The 21,019-nt window shown below is 35.8% G+C and overlaps 1 protein-coding gene across 1 annotated transcript in view; it reads right to left on the bottom strand.

The window, feature by feature from the left end:
* LOC131439414 (sex peptide receptor) overlaps positions 1-21,019 on the bottom strand; it is a 142,438-nt gene that overhangs the window by 56,837 nt on the left and 64,582 nt on the right. The window lies entirely within an intron of this gene.

The raw sequence follows: 21,019 nt of genomic DNA, 5'->3' as shown, positions 1-21,019 counted from the left end.
TTTTTTTCCATAAATATGTTTATTTCATAGGCAATATACATAAGGTTTTCTTCGCCGTGGCATCCACAATACATAGTACTTTAAACCTAATACATTTCGAATATCATATTAGTTTTTCGGTATTCATTAGTTAATCTAAACACTGTTTTTATCAAGCGATTTGCTATTATAAATTACATTAAATAAAATACATTTATTTTGTACATGATCTTATAACTATTTCAGGTTTGTCAGTTCATCACTTTTATTCTATATAAGATAGCTGGCTATTGGTTGAACTCATGGAAGAGAAAACAGTCTAACATAAAATAAAATTTAAATTGGAACTCCAATGGACTCAATGAAATGATAAAGAAGTTTCATGTAAGGAAGCTCATGACAAGCAAGAATGTCGCGAACTGGGACATTGGATAGTCTACCTTGGGTACGCAAGGAATTTATTAGTTGAGATCGGACATCACGATACTCCACGCATGTCCAAACGACAGGATCAATATCGCGATAACCTTCGCCACAAGCACAATGATTAATCTCGGAAAGTCCAATTCGAAGGAGATATGCATCTAACGTGGACATGAGTCTGGACATCACACGAATTAAGTCCCTACTCACATCGAGTCCCCTGAACCATGCCTTTGTCGATATTTTAGGAATAATTGAGTTCATCCACCGACCCAGATCATCTTTATCTCAAGAAGCTTGCCAGCTGACAAGTGTTCTTTGGTGGGACACGCTATAGAATTCGTTAAAAGCAATCGGTCTCTAATAAATTTCACCCTCAATAACACCACGTTTGGCTAAAATATCGGCTCTTTCATTGCCTGGAATGGAGCAATGAGTCGGGACTCAAACTATTGTGATTTGATAATTATTGTTCAATATGTCGTTCAGGCACTGTTTTATTTTGCCCAAGAAAAAAGGTTCATTTTTTCCAGCAGCGTTTGAGCGAATGGCTTCAATTGCACCCAGACTATCTGTGAAGAGAAAATAATGGTTTGGAGATAATGTGACGATTACACTCAAACTCTAATGAACTGCTGCTAACTCTGCTGTATAAACAGATGCATTGTTGTTGAACATACCAAACCCAGTAGCCTCTTCAATTCGTAAAATATTTTCTCAGAGTCAATATGGCTGGACTTACTTGTAAATATTTTTGGGAATTCCATCGAGCGTAGGTGTTCCGGGATTCCACGTACTTCGCGCTGCATGGATGTGTCGAAAAATAAAGTTGAGTCAGGGACATTTAGGAGGCTGTCACGGATAGGAATATATCTTGAAAAGTCGATTTACTGTTACATATGGTTAAAATATACTGTAATGAATCTTGTTTGAGATTGAAGCTCAACTAGCTTATCGAAGACATACTCACATATTGATAGTAACAGTAAAGCTGCGGTAATGTTCATTAAGCAGTTTTGCTTTCCTTCGAGCAACAGGTCCGAAGATCGCGACGAATGAGAAAGTAATCCGTCTGAGCGTTTTTTAATTTTTGCAATAAATCTGTTCTATTAGATTCTACCCAGACTGCAAAATCGGAGATACTTTGATTATTAATTTTCTGACACTTCTGTTGCCTACTTTGTTCAGGATTTAATTATCAATTCAACGTATTCACCACCACTCAGCATTGCTTCCATCTAGGTCACATTTAGAAAGAGAAGGACAATGAATCTTCATGTAAATCCGAACTCGAAAACGGCGATGCGCCTAATTAAATTATGTAGTAGAGATTCCCCGGTCCAGCTAAACGGATTCAAATTTATGACCGAGATAAGAACGTCAGCCAGTTGCCATCCAAGTGCTGCACGCAATATGCTCCATTAAATCATTCGTTACCACTCAAAATGCCAGTATCGAGATATAACAAAGCAGAATGGCAAAGCGTCGAATTGGATGACTCTTATGGTTAGGATGGAGCACACTTGCATCGATATATCGTTATTCGAGGGCAACCAGCGTAGTTAAAGTGGTCAGGTTTTAGAACCGTTGCGTATCCTGCTTCGATCGAGCTCGAAACAGCACCTCGCAGCGATATCGTTAATGCTAAGCCCTGAACCACAACTAATAAAACTGATAATAACAATACAGGCTTTCCAAAATTCAATATGCCTATATCTGTACAATGAGTGGTACTCGAAGGTAGAATTTTGCAACGAAATGTTCGTTATTTATGTGTTTGGAGCGGTGAGCGTGGAAACGGTTTTCAAACGAACGCGAGGCGAACATAAATCAGCTGAAGGGATTTAGATTATGAAATTCACATTAACCGAGTCGACCCTTGAGTCAATGATTCGAATTAATTGAGACTGAAAATTCACTCTAGAAAGCTAAAGTGACCAATCCAATATTCGACCAACGATGGTAGAATAACTTCAATTTAAAACTATTATATTTTTCATATAATTTTTGCAACCTCGTTTTTTACTTTTTAACCAATATTTGATCTACTCTGCACAGATAAACTTATTTTCATAATCTAAATCTTTCTTCATGTCATGGATAGAATTCCAATTCTATGAGAGCAAAGCAAGGTCTTGGTATTATATTCATTTTGTGGTATTTGACCTTCTATTTCAACAGAATTCACAGCCAATTCTTAGTGTACAGAACTTTTGCATGACTAGTGCTATGATCCTACTGGCTCTGAGATTCCTTCTAGCAAGGATGGCTTTTATCGTATCAAAGAATGCTCACTCGCAACTCTTCACACGATTAAATCAGTGCCATCAAAGAGAGACGAATATCCTAGAAACAACAAAAAAAAACGGCATGGTTCATTTAACATAGAATAGACACCAGTGCGAGAGCGAATTTCTCTGGATGACATTTCTGAAAATCAAAGGTTAGCACGCTACTGTGGGGATTCTCTCTGAAGCAACAAACGGTCGCTTATTCTCGTTTTGCGATCCGATTCTGTATGGGCAATGGATAATTGCGATAGAATCTTTTTACTATTGCCGCTTATTCAAACTATGTGCATATAACCTTTGTATAAGTTGTGTCTATGAAAATGTCTGTGAATGCTCTCCACACAAGGATTTTGAAATATTGCAACCTAGTATGAGAATCATCAAGTTGAATCATCGATTCGATTTTCTGCGATAATTGTCAACTTGCTATTCTCTCTTGGGAAATTCCACACAGCAACGATCATTATCAGACTGTAAATTTTTTTAAGGGCCGTGAAATACTCAGATTATGAAGTGGAGCGAAGAAATGTAGAAAAATTCTCTCGCGGTTCATGCATTGAGAGACTCGAGTTCTTGTAGCATCTTCTACCGGATTGAAAATAGGGGCTGGGGTCCACTAGGAGATTGATATTACCTATTAGCTCTCTCCGGACAGTACCAGCCTAGATGCCGTGTGGAATCCGGCGGAAAAAAATGAACCAAGAATAGATCCACTGGGTTCCTGCTTCCATGTCGTAAAAGGCGACAATTGCTGGAGTTTCTTTTTCCTTTCAGTTATCAGAAATTTTCAAAATAATAAAGCTGAAATAATAAAGACGCGCGTGAAATCTTTTTACCTTTATTTGGTGATTTAAAATGACTTAATAACAACTGTTTTGAATATGTCAATGCAATGAATCAACTATTTTGTCTAAATCCTATTCACTCGTTTATTTTGTATCACGTAATTTCATTTAAAAAAAATAGGGAAGTTTTTATTCTTTACGCGATAGTATTGCAAATTTTTCTTTAGTTTCCTCGAATAAGATCTGTGAATCAAGACTTCCCGGGACTTCAATATCGGATATTGTTGAAACGTTCACTCGGGAAGTCAGTGAGTTTAGTGGTGCATCCGAGCATCTTGAAACAGGAACATACTGAGTCGCGCGCGAAACCAATACTGAAATTTTTACTAACAAATATCCTTCTCCCGTGACACTTGTGGAGTGCGCAGTAGTATATGCGGCCTCTAGTAACAACAAGTGTTGGACTAACATCCCTTCCTATTCCTTAGACGATCTACGTTCGGGCCTGGCCGGCGCCGGTACTGATCAATGATTTCTGGGACTACCAGAAGATGTACATTGAAGGATGATTTACCAGTCCCAGGTCGGATCATCTAGAAACTCCCTGTACAATTTCAGCTAATCCCGATCAGTAACGGAGTAGCAACCAGGGGTGGTCGCTCAAGCTCAAGCTCATCTTCTACCGGATTGAAAATGTTGTATACAATATAGATAGCAATATTGCAGCTTCTGTCAAATTTTCGGCAATCACCAACACTGCCTTCTAGATCAGGGTTCGAATATATGACAACTGCTTTATAACTGGGCTTTGGTTTATAAGACTTGCTTCCTATGCATTGACCCGCCAACCCGGGCCGAAAGAGTGATTATGAATTTTCATGTTCTGAAAACACATAATGAACTTTAATTGTCATTTGGAAAAAATTTACAATTCCATTATACAATTGCTCTAGCACACAAGTATATCTTGTTCAATTGATTCCATCATAAATTGAAATCATGAGAACGCTAAGAAAACATTCGTTTAATATCCATTTGCACAATCACGTAGTCAGACATACGCACGTAAGCCCATTCTATATTCACTTTTATTATATTTTTCAATTATACATATTGTGCTCTAAGTACACACGATGAAGCTTAATAAAATCGATTTCTTAAACTTTTTTCACTTTGTTCGGTTCAGCTTCTACTCCGAAGGAGTTATTGGATTTTAATACAATTTTTCTTTTCCCTTTCAATATGCATCAGATCATCGAAGAGTGGAAGATGGAAAACAATTGTTGCAAGCCGTAGGCAGTAGTCGTGGGTTTGTTATCAAACAATTCACTGTATTTTTATCCTTCCTACCAAGGGCCCGCGTTTGCAATCGTGTCTGTTCATCCGCATCTTTCTATTAAGGTTGATTCGAGTGGAAATTGCATCGTAACGAACACTTATTGGATTGTTAGCAGAATCATCATCGGTTAGGATAAAATAATATGATGTAACTCTCGAAGCAGAATATGACATTTTTAAGGTTTTACTAGTAATTTGACGAACCAATGGTCATCCCATTAGTTGAATCACCACCAATAGTTTTGTTGATTACTTGTCCCACTATCAACAGATTGCGATGTCATCGGAAGAAATGCGTTCGATCTGCTTTGGCCCTAAGAAAGAATATCGCAACACTTTGCAATACTTCTAATATATCCGCGGGAAAATAAGTAACAAAGTTTCTAACTGGCAGTTGTTATCGATGTTACTATGGTTTTATTAGTTTTGGTATTTTTTCATTGTTCACAATAGCTTAAAAGTAGCACGTTATTTGAACGCAAATAGTGGTCAAATTTCAAGTTTAGAAACCCAGTAAAGCAGTAGTTATATCAAATACGAATTATAATACGAAATACTCCGATGAATTGTTGTGGACACGTTTTGCACTATGCGGTACACTGTCAAGCTACTCTGTCAGAGTGACAGTGTACTTTAAAGATTGCAACTGGCAACGCTTATAATCAATACGCCATGGATACTGTTTATTATTACAAAGAAATGGAAAAGTATTGGTGGCGATAATAAAAGTTTCATTCAAAATTAGCTCTTTTACAGGCGTCAATGTTCAATCTAGACTTGCTTGCATTTGGAAATTGGTTAAATGCTCATTCACTGTCAAGGATGAACAAGAGCTAAAATACTGGAGAAAAAAAAAACATGCTGAGTGAATGTGAAACGTTTGAGATGAGATTTTTTTACAGGAAAATATCTGCAGCTCTAGTGTGATGGATCTTCAGCGCGATGTAGCGATGCAAAACGTAAGCAAGGCTAGACAACGGCAATATTCTTCGATATCGACTTTTAGTGCCTGGCAGCAAACTCTAGTTCTCAAGACATTCCACTTCATTGGTAAGTTTGGGAATCACTGATCTACAGCGGTACTCAAAAAAAAACTCCAAATGTAGAACTCACTTCGATTTCTCAGCGATGTTTGAATCGATTTTCACAAATCTTGATTTAAATTGCTTTGATTTCCGATTCAAAGCTTTCAAACCGCCAAATGAAATGACGATACAAAACCAGTACGCAGAAAACACAAAGCTCGATGAACATTAGAAAAGGTCCCAAGTGCAAATGACAGTTTATCTTGGTTTACTTTCTCTTTCAATTATTACGGCAAATTCCAGTAATTTCCAACAAATTCTACAGTGCATATCGAATGTTGATGGTTTTTGCTATTATCCTATGTGAAGTGTTCAATGGAAAGATTGCTGATTGGACCGTAATACTCGAAAGAGAAAGAAAACAAAGAGAAACTGTCATTTGCACTTAGGACCTTTTCTCGTGTTTGTCTTCAAATAATTACATTTTAACATCAAATTGCTTTTCAATAATGTTTTCTATCAGCAAAATGCGTTAGAACTTACTTTACAAGAATACGCTTTGTAACAAGCAACCAAATTTGTCTGGCGACAGTTTATTAGAAAAATAATCATAGTGAACAGAATAGTACTACCAGTTGTACACAAAAATTTGAAAAAATATGCTGTCATTATGACATTGTTCCTTGACAGTCTACCGCATATCACACAAAGTGCTCCCATAAAATGGTGACAGTATTCCGTATTTCAACTTGTGTTTGCTAATATAATCAATAACTGATTAGGAAAAGGAATCGAGAATCGATACCATATCGACTCCGACTGAACATCTCAACAGAATGAATAAGGAATGAAGGATAAGTAGAAGAGAAAATGTTTATGTTTTACCTACTTTACGGAAGTACGACGATTCATCGGACTCTTCCATAGGTCTCGCGAAGTTGGAGATTTAGGTTTGGATTCGCTCCAGGCTAGCGATGCGATCGTGAAACAAGATTTATATACTAGTTATTATAATATAGTTTATTTTCTCTGTTTCAATAAATTTTCAAGCATATACTATATATGGAATTAGCTAATATGTACTAAATATGTTTTCCAAGTCATATAGTAACGTTCGACTAAACTAAGTATCACTTCAAATAACCAATTTAGCAACAGAATGGATTGATACTATTTAAGCATATTTTTGCGGATCTTACATGTCTTCTAGACATAACGGAAGGAGGAACAAGTATTTGTGAATGCTTCACGAATAAACATGTTTCCAAAACTCCCCTTCAAGATCAGCTTAGTTCGTTTCATTGAAAACTGGGTTAAAAACTTCGTTGAAAGGTTGAATTTTTATCAAACACTACTGAAAATTACTTTGCGGATTAAGTTGCAAACAGTTTTACACCGCCTAACTATGCTTTCCTAACACACATCGTCACGGTTGATAAAATGTAACATATTTGATTAAAAATTTGGTTCATGGATCGCTGAAAAATTAATGTAGCATTCGAAATTGAGACAGAAACAAAACAAAAACCAATAAGCATTTATGTTGTAAACGGCAATAATGTTAGAAGCCGTAAATATAATAGCATTATGTTTTACGAACACTTAATACCACAATAAATTGTCTTGTTGGGGTGCTGTTCAGTGCTAGAGAATAACGTATAATTCCGGGTTTAGCACTATACGTACGTGGCTGCCAGAGAGGTCTTCTCCATCGTCCGCATATTGTTTGTCGTTTTTCTGCTTATTTTGTCCCCTCGTAGAATTGGATGTCGAAAGTCGCTCACATTGACTGGCACCAGTGAATCGCTTTTTTCGGCAAAAAGAAAAATAATGACACTCGCTTGGCAACGTACAGAGCAGCCACACTTGTCCTATTCAAGATGTACAGCTAGGACAAAACTAACCTCCCACAATTGCCATAATATATAGCGTGGAGATTATCGCAGAAATTGAACCGGAAGCATGAGTTTCCCGCTGTATGATGGTGGTGATGTAAACACATTTCCGCACCGTAATACGCCCACCTACCTGACTACGTACGGTGGAATCAGTGTGGAGCCACGGTTCGGAACCAATAGAATCCAGACGCTGCTGTTGGCCAATGACCAAGAACATCAGTAAAAACAAAGAATTACGGTCACTTTTTTTCTTAGCTAAAAAGATTCTCTGACCAAGTGACACGAGCTTGGTTAACTCTGTTCCACTTTTTGTTTCAATTGATTTTATGTCTTTGTTTTTTTTTGAACACCTGATATTTTTTGTTCGTTCAATCTTTTCTAAGGGACGAGTTCAAGTGTTTGTAATTGGTCACTAATATCACTACTCGCCCAATAATCTAGCTTTGAATGATGACTTAACTGGCTGTAGTTTTTTTCCTTACTTGACAGAAATTAACCAAATTTTGTAATTCTAAATACGGTGAGTTATCTAGTTTCGTACGTTAAAAGCTGGTATGTAATGAGTGGGGCTGATTCGGAGAATTTAATTACCCAAAGTGCAAAACGAGTCTCACATTATAAGTTTTTACCTGATGTACTTTATTCAGGAACAGGAAACTCACAGGAAAATTCTTTGTACATCGAAAAAGATCAATAGTATGATGAAATAGATACAAATTAAATAAAAAATTTGCCCGGGTTGGCGGTTCAATGCTTACGGCGCTGGTCTTACAAGCCAGTTGTCATAAGTTCAAGCCCCGACCTGCAAGGTGTAAAGTAACTTTCCATTCAATTGCCTGCTCCAAATATGTGCATGAAAATTGATGTAAATTCACAAAATATTTTTATCTGTGTATGAACTAAGCCAAATAATACATTCACACTTCAATCCGTGTTCATATTTCAAGATCACAAGACCAGTTTTTCCATAAATACGTTTATTTCATAGGCAATATACATAAGTTTTTCTTCGTCCACATCCACAATACATAGTACTTTAAACCTAATACATTTCGAATATCATATTAGTATGTTGGTATTCATTAGTTAATCTAAACACTGTTTTTATCAAGCGAGTTGCTATTTTAAATTACATTAAATAAAATACATTTATTTTGTACATGATCTTATAACTATTTTAAGATTGTTTGTATCAGTTCATCACTTTTATTCAATATAAGATAGCTGGATATTGGTTGAACTCATGGAAGAGAAAACAGTCTAACATAAAATAAAATTTAAATTGGAACTCCAATGGACTCAATGAAATGATAAAGAAGTTTCATGTCATGACCTTCCAAGCAAGAATGTCGCGAACTGGGACATTGGATAGTCTACCTTGGGTACGCAAGGAATTTATTAGTTGAGATCTGACATCACGATACTCCACGCATGTCCAAACGACAGGATCAATATCGCGATAACCTTCGCCACGTCTCGGAAAGTCCAATTCGAAGGAGATGTGCATCGGACGTGTAGTGATTGGACATGAGTCTGGACATCACACAAATGAAGTCCCTACTCACATCCAGTCCCTTGAACCATGCCTTTGTCGATATTTCAGGAATAATTGAGTGCATCCACCGACTCAGATCATCTTTATCCCAAGAAGCTTGTCAGCTGACAAGTGTTCTTTGGCAGGACGCGCTATAGAATTCGTTGAAAGCAATCGGTCTCTCATAAATTTCACCCTCAATAGCACCACGTTTGGCTAAAATATCGGCTCTTTCATTGCCTGGAATGGAGCAATGAGCCGGGACTCAAACTATTATGATTTGATAATTATTGTTCAACATGTCGTTCAGGCACTGTTTTATTTTGCTCAAGAAAAACGGTTCATTTTTGCCAGCAGCATTTAAGCGATTGGCTTCTATTGCACTCAAACAATCTGTGAATAGAAAATAATGGTTTGGAGATAATGTGACGATTACACTCAAACTGTAATGAACTGCAGCTAACTCTGCTATATAAACACATGCAGGTTCTAGAAGCCTAAATGAAGCCGAAACATTATTGTTGAATATACCAAACCCAGTAGTCTCTTCAATTCGTGATCCGTCCGTGTAAAATATTTTCTCAGAGTCAATATGCCTGAATTTACTTGTAAATATTTTTGGGATTTCCATCGAGCGTAGGTGTTCTGGGATTTCACGCACTTCGCGCTGCATGGATGTATCGAAAAATAAAGTTGAGTCAGGGACATTTAGGAGGCTGTCACGGATAGGAATATATTTTGAAGGGTCGATTTCCTGTGCCATATGGTTAAAATATACTGTAATGAATCTTGTTTGGAATTGAAGCTCAACTAGCCTTTCGCAAATTCGCGAACAACGATATTGAATTCGCTCTAATTTGATAATATGAGAGTTTGCAGCGGAACGAAAGCAAACGCATCCATATTCCATCACTGAAAGTATCGTTGTCTGATACAATTTTATTAGATCTTCCGGATGAGCACCCCACCAAGATCCTGTTATTGTTCGAAGAAAATTTGCTCTTTGTTGGTATTTTGTCATCAGATTAGGTATGTCCTTCCCACCGTGCATTTGCAATCAAACCACACCTCGGGGTATTTGAAAGTCAAAACCTGTTGGATCATTCTTCCCATCATATGAAGCTGAAGCTGCGCGGGATCATGCTTTCTTGAAAAGACGACCAGCTCTGTTTTCTCCGCAGAGAATTCGATACCCAGATGAACAGCCCAAGCGGAAAAGTTATCTAAGGTATCTTGCAATGGTTTTTGCAGATCAATAGCTTTGGATCCAGTAACTGAAACCACACCATCATCTGCCAAATGTCTTAGTGTACATGGGGTTACTAGACAGCTGTCAATGTCGTTTACATAGAAATTATACAGGAGCGGACTGGAGCATGAGCCTTGCGGGAGACCCATGTAGCTAATTCTGATTGTTGCCAAATCGGCATTTGAAAAATACATGCACTTCTCTGAGAAAAGGTTGAGAATTATGTATAACCGGTGGAAGTCCATGTTGGTGGAGCTTGTCTGAAAGAACATCAATGGAAACTGAATCAAATGCTCCTTTCATGTCTAAAATACAGAAGCCATTTGTTGTTTTTGAGCGAAGGCAATTTGGATGTCAGACGAAAGTAATGGAAGGCAATCATTCGTCCCTTTATTTCTACGGAAACCAACCTGAGTATCTGACAACAAACCGTTCTTCTCGACCCAAGTGTCGAGACGTCGAACAATTTTCTGATGCAGGACAACATTGCAATGGGTCTATATGAGTTGTGATTGGAAGCTTGCTTACCCGGCTTTTGCATGGCGATAACTTTCACTTGCCTCCAGGTGGAACAATGTTTTGCTCAAGAAACTTGTTGAACAATTCCAACAAACGCCTTTTTGCGAGGTCGGTCCGATTCTTCACCAAGTTGAATTTAATTCTGTCCATCCCAGGAGCGTTATTGTTACAAGACAAGAGCGCTATGGGAAATTCCATCATTGAAAAGGGTCTATCAATGGAACCATTTGGAAAAGATTCCCTAATAACGCTATGCGTAGGAACAGAATCTGGACAAACTTTCCTCGCAAAATCAAATATCCATCGGTTCGAGTGTTCCTCACTCTCATTTCCTACGTTACGATTCGTCATTCGTCTGGCCGTATTCCAAAGAGTGTTCATTGAGGATTCTCTTGATGAACCTTCGACAAGTCACGAATTTTTCAAAATTCTGAGGAGTTCCTCCTTCTCGTTTTAAAAACGTCTTGAAAGCATTTTGTTTCGTGTGTTTAGCATCTGAGCACTCTTTGTCTCACCAAGGGTTTGGAGGCCTTCTGTTAGACGATGGACCGAGAAATCGTTTGATTTGGGCTTGTTCTGCGGCCTCCAGAATCGAACAACCGAGGAAGTCATATTCTACAAGTGAGGGAAGCTTTTCCATTGAGTTCAAAGTACTTGAGATCAGAGATGTCTATCTCCTCTGTGTGACGAAGAGCAAGCAAAATTTCTCCCCTCGCACTGACAACTTCAACGAGAGCTCTTCTCTTTCACATTTATACACCACTGTTGTATAAAGTGTGCACACATCATGAGTGCGTTTGTTTATTTCCTTTTATCTCTTCCACTGAATCGCACCAAAGTGCTAGAGCATTAGCTAATAAATTCTCTGAGGTGGATGCAGATACTTTCACAGAGGTGTACACGCCGGTGAGCACTCTGCTGTATGGTTTGCGTAGAAGAAGCGTGGACACGCAAAATCAGCAAAATAAAACAATTTATCGTAAAATTTTCGGTTTTCCTTGCAAATTTTTCATAGCAAGGCCAGATCTACTCTCTATTAATTAAAGTTCACAGAAGTGTTCGCTCACCATCACGCGCCAGTGGTCACTTGGGTGTATTTAGACGAGAGCGCGAGTGAGCGATTCATGCGAAGAGAATGTGTTTCACTCGCGCCAGCTGCTTTAACCACAAGCACACACTCTAATGCTGTCTATTCGACACTGAGAAGAAGTGCGCTTTCCTCTTTGTGCGGTGCTTCGTTTTTTGCATCCTCGGTGTGGACAAGAATCTGACTCCAGCGTGTATAACTCTGGTGAATTGCCATCTCTGCTTGAGATACTACTTTGGTATTTAATCCAGTCAACATTTTTTTTCAAATCATATGGAATATTAACTGAATTAGCAATGCCTTTGTTAATGTTAATTGAGATGATGATTGGTAAATGATCGCTACCGTGTAAATTAGGAAATACTTTCCAACTGCAATCTAGTCGAATTGAAGTCGAGCAAAGAGATACATCTAATACACTTGGACGTGCAGGAGGTCTTGGAATCCGTGTCATGCTACCCATATTCAATACTGTCATGTTGAAATTGTCGCAAATATTATATATTAAAGATGATCTGCTATAATTGTAAACGGAACCCCAGATCACTCCGTACGAATTGAAATCTCCCAAAATCAATCGTGGAGCAGGAAGAGCTTCGACCATTTCATTAGGCTGTCGCTGTCCAACTTGTGCTCTTGGAGGAATAAAAACCGAAGCCATACAAATGTCTTTTCCTTTAATTTTTATTAGATAAGCAACAACTTTTATACTAGAAGTCGAAGGAATGTTTAATCTATAAAAGGAATAACATTTCTTAAGTCCTGAAAGCACTCCGCCATACGGAGAGTCTTTATCGAGACGTATAATGTTAAAGTCATTAAAGTTAAAGCTATGTTTGATGTAAGCCATGTATGCAACAAAACTTCAAATGAATCAAGTTTTGGCATGATGCTTCGACAATTCCACTGCAGGACAGTGATCGAATCATTTGCGGCGGATGATAAATTATTCATCAAATGATACAAAACCTGAGAGAACTGGCCGTTGAGCTGATAACTGTTTCAAAAATGTTCTAGCTATTGGTAGGAATGCCGTTATTATGGTCTTTAGAGGTTCAGAAATAATGAATGCTGTGAAAATCCAGACAAAATAGGTTAATAGTAATCAATTTTTGGCACCATTTTATAATGTACTGTCACTATTCTGCTGTCATCTTATGATCGAACAAGGAAAAATTTCTACGTGTTTTTCGCAATACCCAATAGTATCGTTGACTATTTGTTAGAAACATTGGATCAGGTTCATTTCGAATCATTATATGTTATTATTCGATTAGTCGTAATACATAGATACAATGGCTATTCGTTAGAAAATCGATCTCAAAGGCTTTTCGATGTCCGCCCGGCATTATTGAACTGTTGCCAACTATCGACAAATGAACCATTATGCAAAGCAGATTGAACCATTCTCCATAATATGCTCAAACTTCAGATGAGGCAAAATACGCATAACCCGTGCACCATGCCTGTGTTCGCTAACCACAAGTGGCATAACAAGAGGGGAAGCTTGATTAATTTTCATCCTGCTTACTAATTCAATGAAAGAGGATCTCAAGGGATTACAGTTTTATTCGTCTCTACTGGTGAGCAGTCACACGTTTTCTTCTGTTTTTTTTCAACAACAATCTATTAGAGCTTAAGCGGTATCAACTCCAACTAGTGTAGAATTCTTATATGCATGGAATACGCAACTATTAACGAGCAGAATCGAGTATCAGGGTCAATACGAAGTTTTCAATTCGCCAATCTATCAAATGTTGACTTTTTGCTTACAGTTCTCTTCCCGGATGCCACTTTGTATCTTCCCATTCCAGCTATAACTTGGAGTTAGAACGATTGATTGGTAATCAGTAAGGCATGTACTGAAAACATGACAAATTTTCAATGGCAATATTCGTTTTGTCCAGGTACTTTTTCAATGTTAGACGAGTTGATGAGACGAAGAACGATGGCTTATAACGCTGTCATTTTATTTCTCCAAGAAGATTAAAAAGATTACCGATAAGATACGCTTAGGAATGATGCGATACGTTGTTACGATTGTTTAAATCAATCATTTTTTAACATATTTTTCCAGCTGCTTCAATTGTTCTCTCGATCTTATGTAATATTTACTAAATCATGAACAGAATACAATTTCTATTTATTCATCAATTCACGGCCTTTCATGAAAAATCAATTTGGTCTGTGCTGATATGGACATATTAGTATTTTGCAAGGTCGTTTTGATTTTCTCATGACAATCACTGCGAAATTCGACTTTTGAACCGATTGTCATATACAGCACTGAAAAAGGTTCTTTCACATGACAGCTTCAAAAGAAATTCCAAAGTTGGTACCTAAAACTGTAGATGGTTGCTTTTGATGTCGTGTTCTGGAAGTAAAAATGTCTTTGTTCAAGTTCGACTTGAAGTTCTAGAATTACAGAATGATAAATGTTTCAAACCATTAAAAAATCTTCTAAGTTTGGCTATTTCAATTTGTAGGTCATGTTAGTTCATAACGCAACGAACTGTTTTGTTTCTACTGGGCCCGTTATTTATTTCAAACCGTCATTTAAGTAGAAGGTGGGCTCGAAACTCAAAATCGAATTCGTAATTTTGTTTGTTTATGATTTAATGATCCGAAGCTCACTACACCGATCTCCATTTTTCGGTTTCAGAAGTACTAAAAATAGCGGTCAAAACCTTTAAAATGAGGCTCACTTTATTTTCTCATATATGATTAAATCGATCTTCACTAACCTAAAATCAAACGAAAGGTGCTTCAAAATTGGTTCGCAAACTTTTTTTATTTGTGTCATTTTGATGAATCCCTCTGTATCACACAGGAGATAATGAATAATATGAGAAAGATGTCATTACAACAGGATTCTTCGGCATAATTGGCATGCAAGTAAACTGAAATATTTTTTAAAAACGATTTCAACAAACCACGAGCAAAGAAAGTATCACATCGCAAAATAAGTTTTCACCTGAGTTCTGCTATATGCGGATGCAGTAAAAGTATCAATTATGCAATAAATTCTTTGCAACTGTAGTCCAGTAATTGATTGTTTTTATCCCCATGTACTGAAATAGAATATTTCGCTGCCAGTTGTAAATAATCCCTGCATAAATCATTACACTGCAATGACCATTCTCGTACACGGGAACAGAACAAAAATTTGTCTTCGCACAGTCATGCTGGTTTTCAAATTTAATATCGTACATGTATGTGTCTATAACTAATATGACAATATAAACACGTTGAAATGGCAGTATATTCGAGATACCTTTAGATATTTTTTCATTTTCACTTAATAAACGAAAAATACCACATACATTTGCCTGTGTCCACTGTATCTCAGCGCAGACTAATCAGAAGTGAACAAACTAAAGCAGCAAAGTTAAAGTAGAAGTTTTTAACAAGAATCGAAAAAGCATGTGCATCGGGCGTTGGTCTTACAAGACAGTTGTACTAGCCCTGGCCTGGAACCATTCTTTATGCTAGGCTATTAAATTTGAGCAAAAGCAAGCATCAATCTACTGTTCCTGGTCCATAGAAAACCCCATTCACCCACTTAACGTAATATTTACGCACCGTGCTGGGTTTATCACCTGCGCCTTGTAATCTCTTGATCCGGAACAAAGTCCTTAGTCTTGGAGCGATCATAATAATTCGATGAAATAAGAATCCTTCCAATGGATAATAAGTCTGTTGCATAATATCGGACCAATCAAAAGACGGTAATCTTAAAAGTTAATCTGATCAAATTACACTTTGATATCAACGATAACGCAGTGAAGTTTTACTCTGAACAGAAGAGAAGAAGAAAGTATGAATGATTTCCTAGACAAGCAGAGTGATGAGTTCTTAGTTGAAAATTTAATAAGAAGCTATTAGGGCTAATTTGTTAGGGTACACGAAACAATGATTCAAGGATGCCGACAATTAGCAACATTAAAGGAATAGTAGATCTCACTTCTCTCAAAAACAACAAATGGGAATGATGGGATATAGATGAAGCACACAGCGAATCTGCTAACGAACATTGAATACCATTATCATAAATTTTCCGATTCATATTTTATTAATGATAGATTGCAAGTTCTATCAAAATTGAATCCTCATGAAGAATGCTTCGACGTTTACCGTTTTTTGGTAACGTGATGGTTCCTTTATTGATGCTTTCACCTTTTCAAGGATTCACGTTTCATTATCACCTCGTTAGTTGAGAGGATGCTGTTCATAGTCGGCTTAAGAAAAGGTGAAAATTCTATTACGGACCATACAATAATAGCAACAGGTCAGTGCAACAGAATGTAATTGGAAAATTAAATTATATCTCGTCGGATGCTTGTTTTATATGAATCAAACTATAGAGTAGGGTGGTATCTGTAAAACGCAAGATTTTTTTTTAAATCATGTAATGATATTTTATTCAGGACATGAACGAAATCAAGAATGCGTCATTGTAATATATGCATACGTAATTATCATAGTGGTTTGCAGAATTGTTTTTGGTGGTTGATTTATGTAAATATTGGCTGAAAATAAATGAGTTATTTACGCATATTTGTTGCACGCCGATAAAATCGTTCGAGCTCCCAATTAAACAGTAATTCAATCCTCATTGGGTTGGTTAATCAAATTTATAATTCGTTGCAGGATACTACCGAAATTTTAGCTGAATATTTAATTCGGCGTGTGGCTCCAGGAATTGAAGCTCCTATCAGGTAGTGTTCATGGACATTTAAAAGCACTTTCCAGCATTTTTCACTGATGGGACAGAAAGATGGACAATATCACGGTGGTGAACTTTTTAAAGCTTCCAACCTTCAAAGCCAATTATTCGATATTCGGCGTGTGGCTCCAGGAATTTTCGATATACGGGCACTGGTGTAATTAATCGGACAATACATATGAAGAATTCATACACGGAAAGACCGAAATCAGCATTTTGTATGTATGTATGTATGTATGTATGTATATGTGAAGCCACCATCAGTTCAAGGCATTACCAATGTATGCGGGTAGACTTACAGTAGATCCGAATTTAATTATCAGATAGCTTTCATATTATTACTGTTAAGAAGGCCAAAATGGGTTATTTGGACCCGGCGCCTTCCAGCAATAACATCCAGCCATATAATAAAGATTTTCGCTGTACCAGCTTAAACCCGCCTGATGGTTTGTTTGTTAGAAGGGCGCGTCTTACTCATTTCAGACCTTCAGGGAGAAACACGAAGTTTCTCCCATGTGACTCAGGTTGGCAATCCACTCCATCATCCAGTCATTCACTTGTAAGATACCCTGATGCACTCCCTGCCCCTCACCATTGTAATAAAATAATATAATATTTGTGACGAAGTACAATATAGTAAAATAATAAGACATAATATAATATCATTTAATATAATACAATACAACAAATCGTCATACAATATAACATAATAAAATATAACATAGAGCCATATAATATCACATAATATAACATATATACTACAATATATTATCCTATAGAAGGGTTCCGTCATCATCCATCATCTCCGTTCCGCTAGCCACTCATGTTCGAAAACTGACAATTATAGTAAAAACTGCTATCTCTTATCGATATGTTGACTATAGTGTTTGTCCGAAGAAAAGATGCCTACATTCCGTATCTCCTCGAAGTAATGACAGCAACATTATTATATAAGTAAAATCAAATAATATAACTCATTATAATATAATATAATATAATACAATATTATATAATATAATACATTACATATAGTATAACATAATACAATATAATACAATATAATATAATATAACATAATATAATATAACATAGTATAATATAATATAATATAATACAATATACCATACTATAGAAGGGTTTCCGTTATCATCCTTCATCTCCCTCCGCTAGTCAACTCATGCGCTAAAACTGACAATTATAGTGACATAAGCTATCTCTTATCAATATGTTGACTATAGTGGTTGGACGAACAAAGATGCCTACATTCCGTACCTCCGCGATGATATAACAGCAGCAGTATTATATAATTAAAATCAAATAATATAACTCATTATAATATCATACAATATAATACAATATTATATACTATAATACAATACATATAGCATAATATAATACAACATAACATAATATAATACAATACATATAGTATAACATAATACAATATAATATAATATAATACAATATACTATACTATAGCAGGGTTTACGTTATCATCCTTCATCTCCCTCCGCTAGACAACTCAAGTGCGAAAACTGACAATTGTGAAATATGCTACCTCTTATCAATATGCTGACTATAGTGATTGGACGAAGAAAGATACCTACATTCCGTACCTCCGCATCGTTATAACAGCAGCAGAATTACCCAGTTTTGGACAAGTTACTTGATTGTCGTTTCTCAGAACTAGAACATAAATACTATATTGCTAGTTTTTACAATCCGTTGCTTGGAGTCGGGTGCCCAACAGAGTATTATGGCTATTCTACTGATGAGATGAGTATTGTCCCCATAGTCCTGCAACATAGTCTAATATAATATAATTCTATTAAAGTATTCATTAGTGTTAATCATAACAAAATTTTCTGACCCTATGTACGGGGTTGGGAATCGAACCCTGGTGGGTTGCGTAGTGGGTATCGACTTATCCAACACGCTACACCCATCCCCTAATAATGATAATGCTTTTGTTATTGTTGTAGATAATGATAATGATAATGATAATGATAATGATAATGATAATGATAATGATAATGATAATGATAATGATAATGATAATGATAATGATAATGATAATGATAATGATAATGATAATGATAATGATAATGATAATGATAATGATAATGATAATGATAATGATAATGATAATGATAATGATAATGATAATGATAATGATAATGATAACGATAATGATAATGATAATGATAATGATTATGATAATGATAATGATAATGATAATGATAATGATAATGATAATGATAATGATAATGATGATGATGATGATAATGATAATGATAATGATAATGATAATGATAATGATAATGATAATGATAATGATAATGATAATGATAATGATAATGATAATGATAATGATAATGATAATGATAATGATAATGATAATGATAATGATAATGATAATGATAATGATAATGATAATGATAATGATAATGATAATGATAATGATAATGATAATGATAATGATAATGATAATGATAATGATAATGATAATGATAATGATAATGATAATGATAATGATAATGATAATGATAATGATAATGATAATGATAATGATAATGCTAATGATAATGATAATGATAATGATACTGATAATGAGAATGATAATGATAATAATAATGATAATGATAATGATAATGATAATGATAATGATAATGATAATGATAATGATAATGATAATGATAATGATAATGATAATGATAATGATGATGATAATGATACTGATAATGATAATGATAATGATGATGACAATGATAATGATCTTTAATTTTTTTTTTATTTAAGCTTTGTGTTTATTCACATCTTTAAGTCAGCAAAACTTTCTGACCCTATGTGCGGGGTTGGGAATCGAACCCTGGTGGGTTGCGTAATGGGCATCGACTTATCCAACACGCTACACCCATCCCCTAAGAGAAAGACCGAAATCAGCATTTTGGCGAAAAAATTAGTTGATTTTCTGATTTTAGTTAGTTATTTTTTGAGACAACTAAAAAAATCTTACTTTTGCTAATTTAGATTTTTTAATTCTAATTCCCTTAATAATAATAAAATATTTGTTGAAATGGCTATTTTTTTTAGTTGAATTCACCAATTAAACGTACTGCCATTTATTAGCTAAGGCACGCTTCATATCCATTCAACTAATTTTATAGTTGAATTTGAGAAATAAAACGTTGTTTTCAACCAACATAAATGGTTGAATTGGTTTCTGCCATTTGCAGCTATATGGCGCTCTGTCACCGAAAAAACGTTAACACCGTAATGACTACTAGCCACTAGATGGCACACGACTACCGAAAAAAATTTCAGTCACGATTATCTCTTCTATATTGGCAGGTATAAATACGATGTTGTATTGGAGAAAAAGACATAAACGAAACATAAACTTCTTTTTGAAAATTTTTCTTCATTAGACTTCGCGAAATTGACTATCTCACTGAAAACTTTGAGCACTCGGAAAACAAAAACATCATATACAATTAGAGTGCAATATTCGAAACTCACTTCACTGTTCCCCGTAAAAACATTATTACGCACAATCGCTTTAAATGCACACAAATTCTGAATAAATACAATTTCCACTAACACTTTACGTCATTTTCACATATCGGTTTAGTAATTTATATATGGCTATATCGTAACACATGCGAAAAACATCTAAACAATTTGCAAGCAGTTTCAACAAGACTGTCCCTTTTAGCTTTTTAATGGATTGCTTTGCTTTGACACTTCTCATGAGTTTTTGGCTAATAAACTTGTTAATAAAACCAATTTCATTTCTGTTTTCTTTGTGCTGTCCTTCAGTAATGACAGTGATAGATAAATAGAAACAAATTTTCTGATTTTAATAACAAAATTTGTTGTCAATGAGAATTTCGTACTGGATTGAAATATTGCTGGTTTGTGTCCAGAATATTCGCCAACTAAACACATTCTCTAAAAATAAGAGTTTTTTTCAGCAAAGTAAATTCTCAATTTTAACTAATTTTATAGTTATTTTGGAAATTTTGTTGTTAAAATCAACTAATTCAAAAACAGTAATACGAATTAGGCGCAGAGCTAATTTCGGTCGTTCCGTGTAGTCTTAATTGAATTGTTTCTGTTTCATATAGCATAGTGTTTTCCCGCATCAACCCTGTGTTTGCACAGA

This window comes from Malaya genurostris, chromosome 3, assembly GCF_030247185.1.
Source record: "Malaya genurostris strain Urasoe2022 chromosome 3, Malgen_1.1, whole genome shotgun sequence".
NCBI classification, from domain to species: domain Eukaryota; kingdom Metazoa; phylum Arthropoda; class Insecta; order Diptera; family Culicidae; genus Malaya; species Malaya genurostris.
This window is presented reverse-complemented; position numbering and strand designations above follow the sequence as displayed.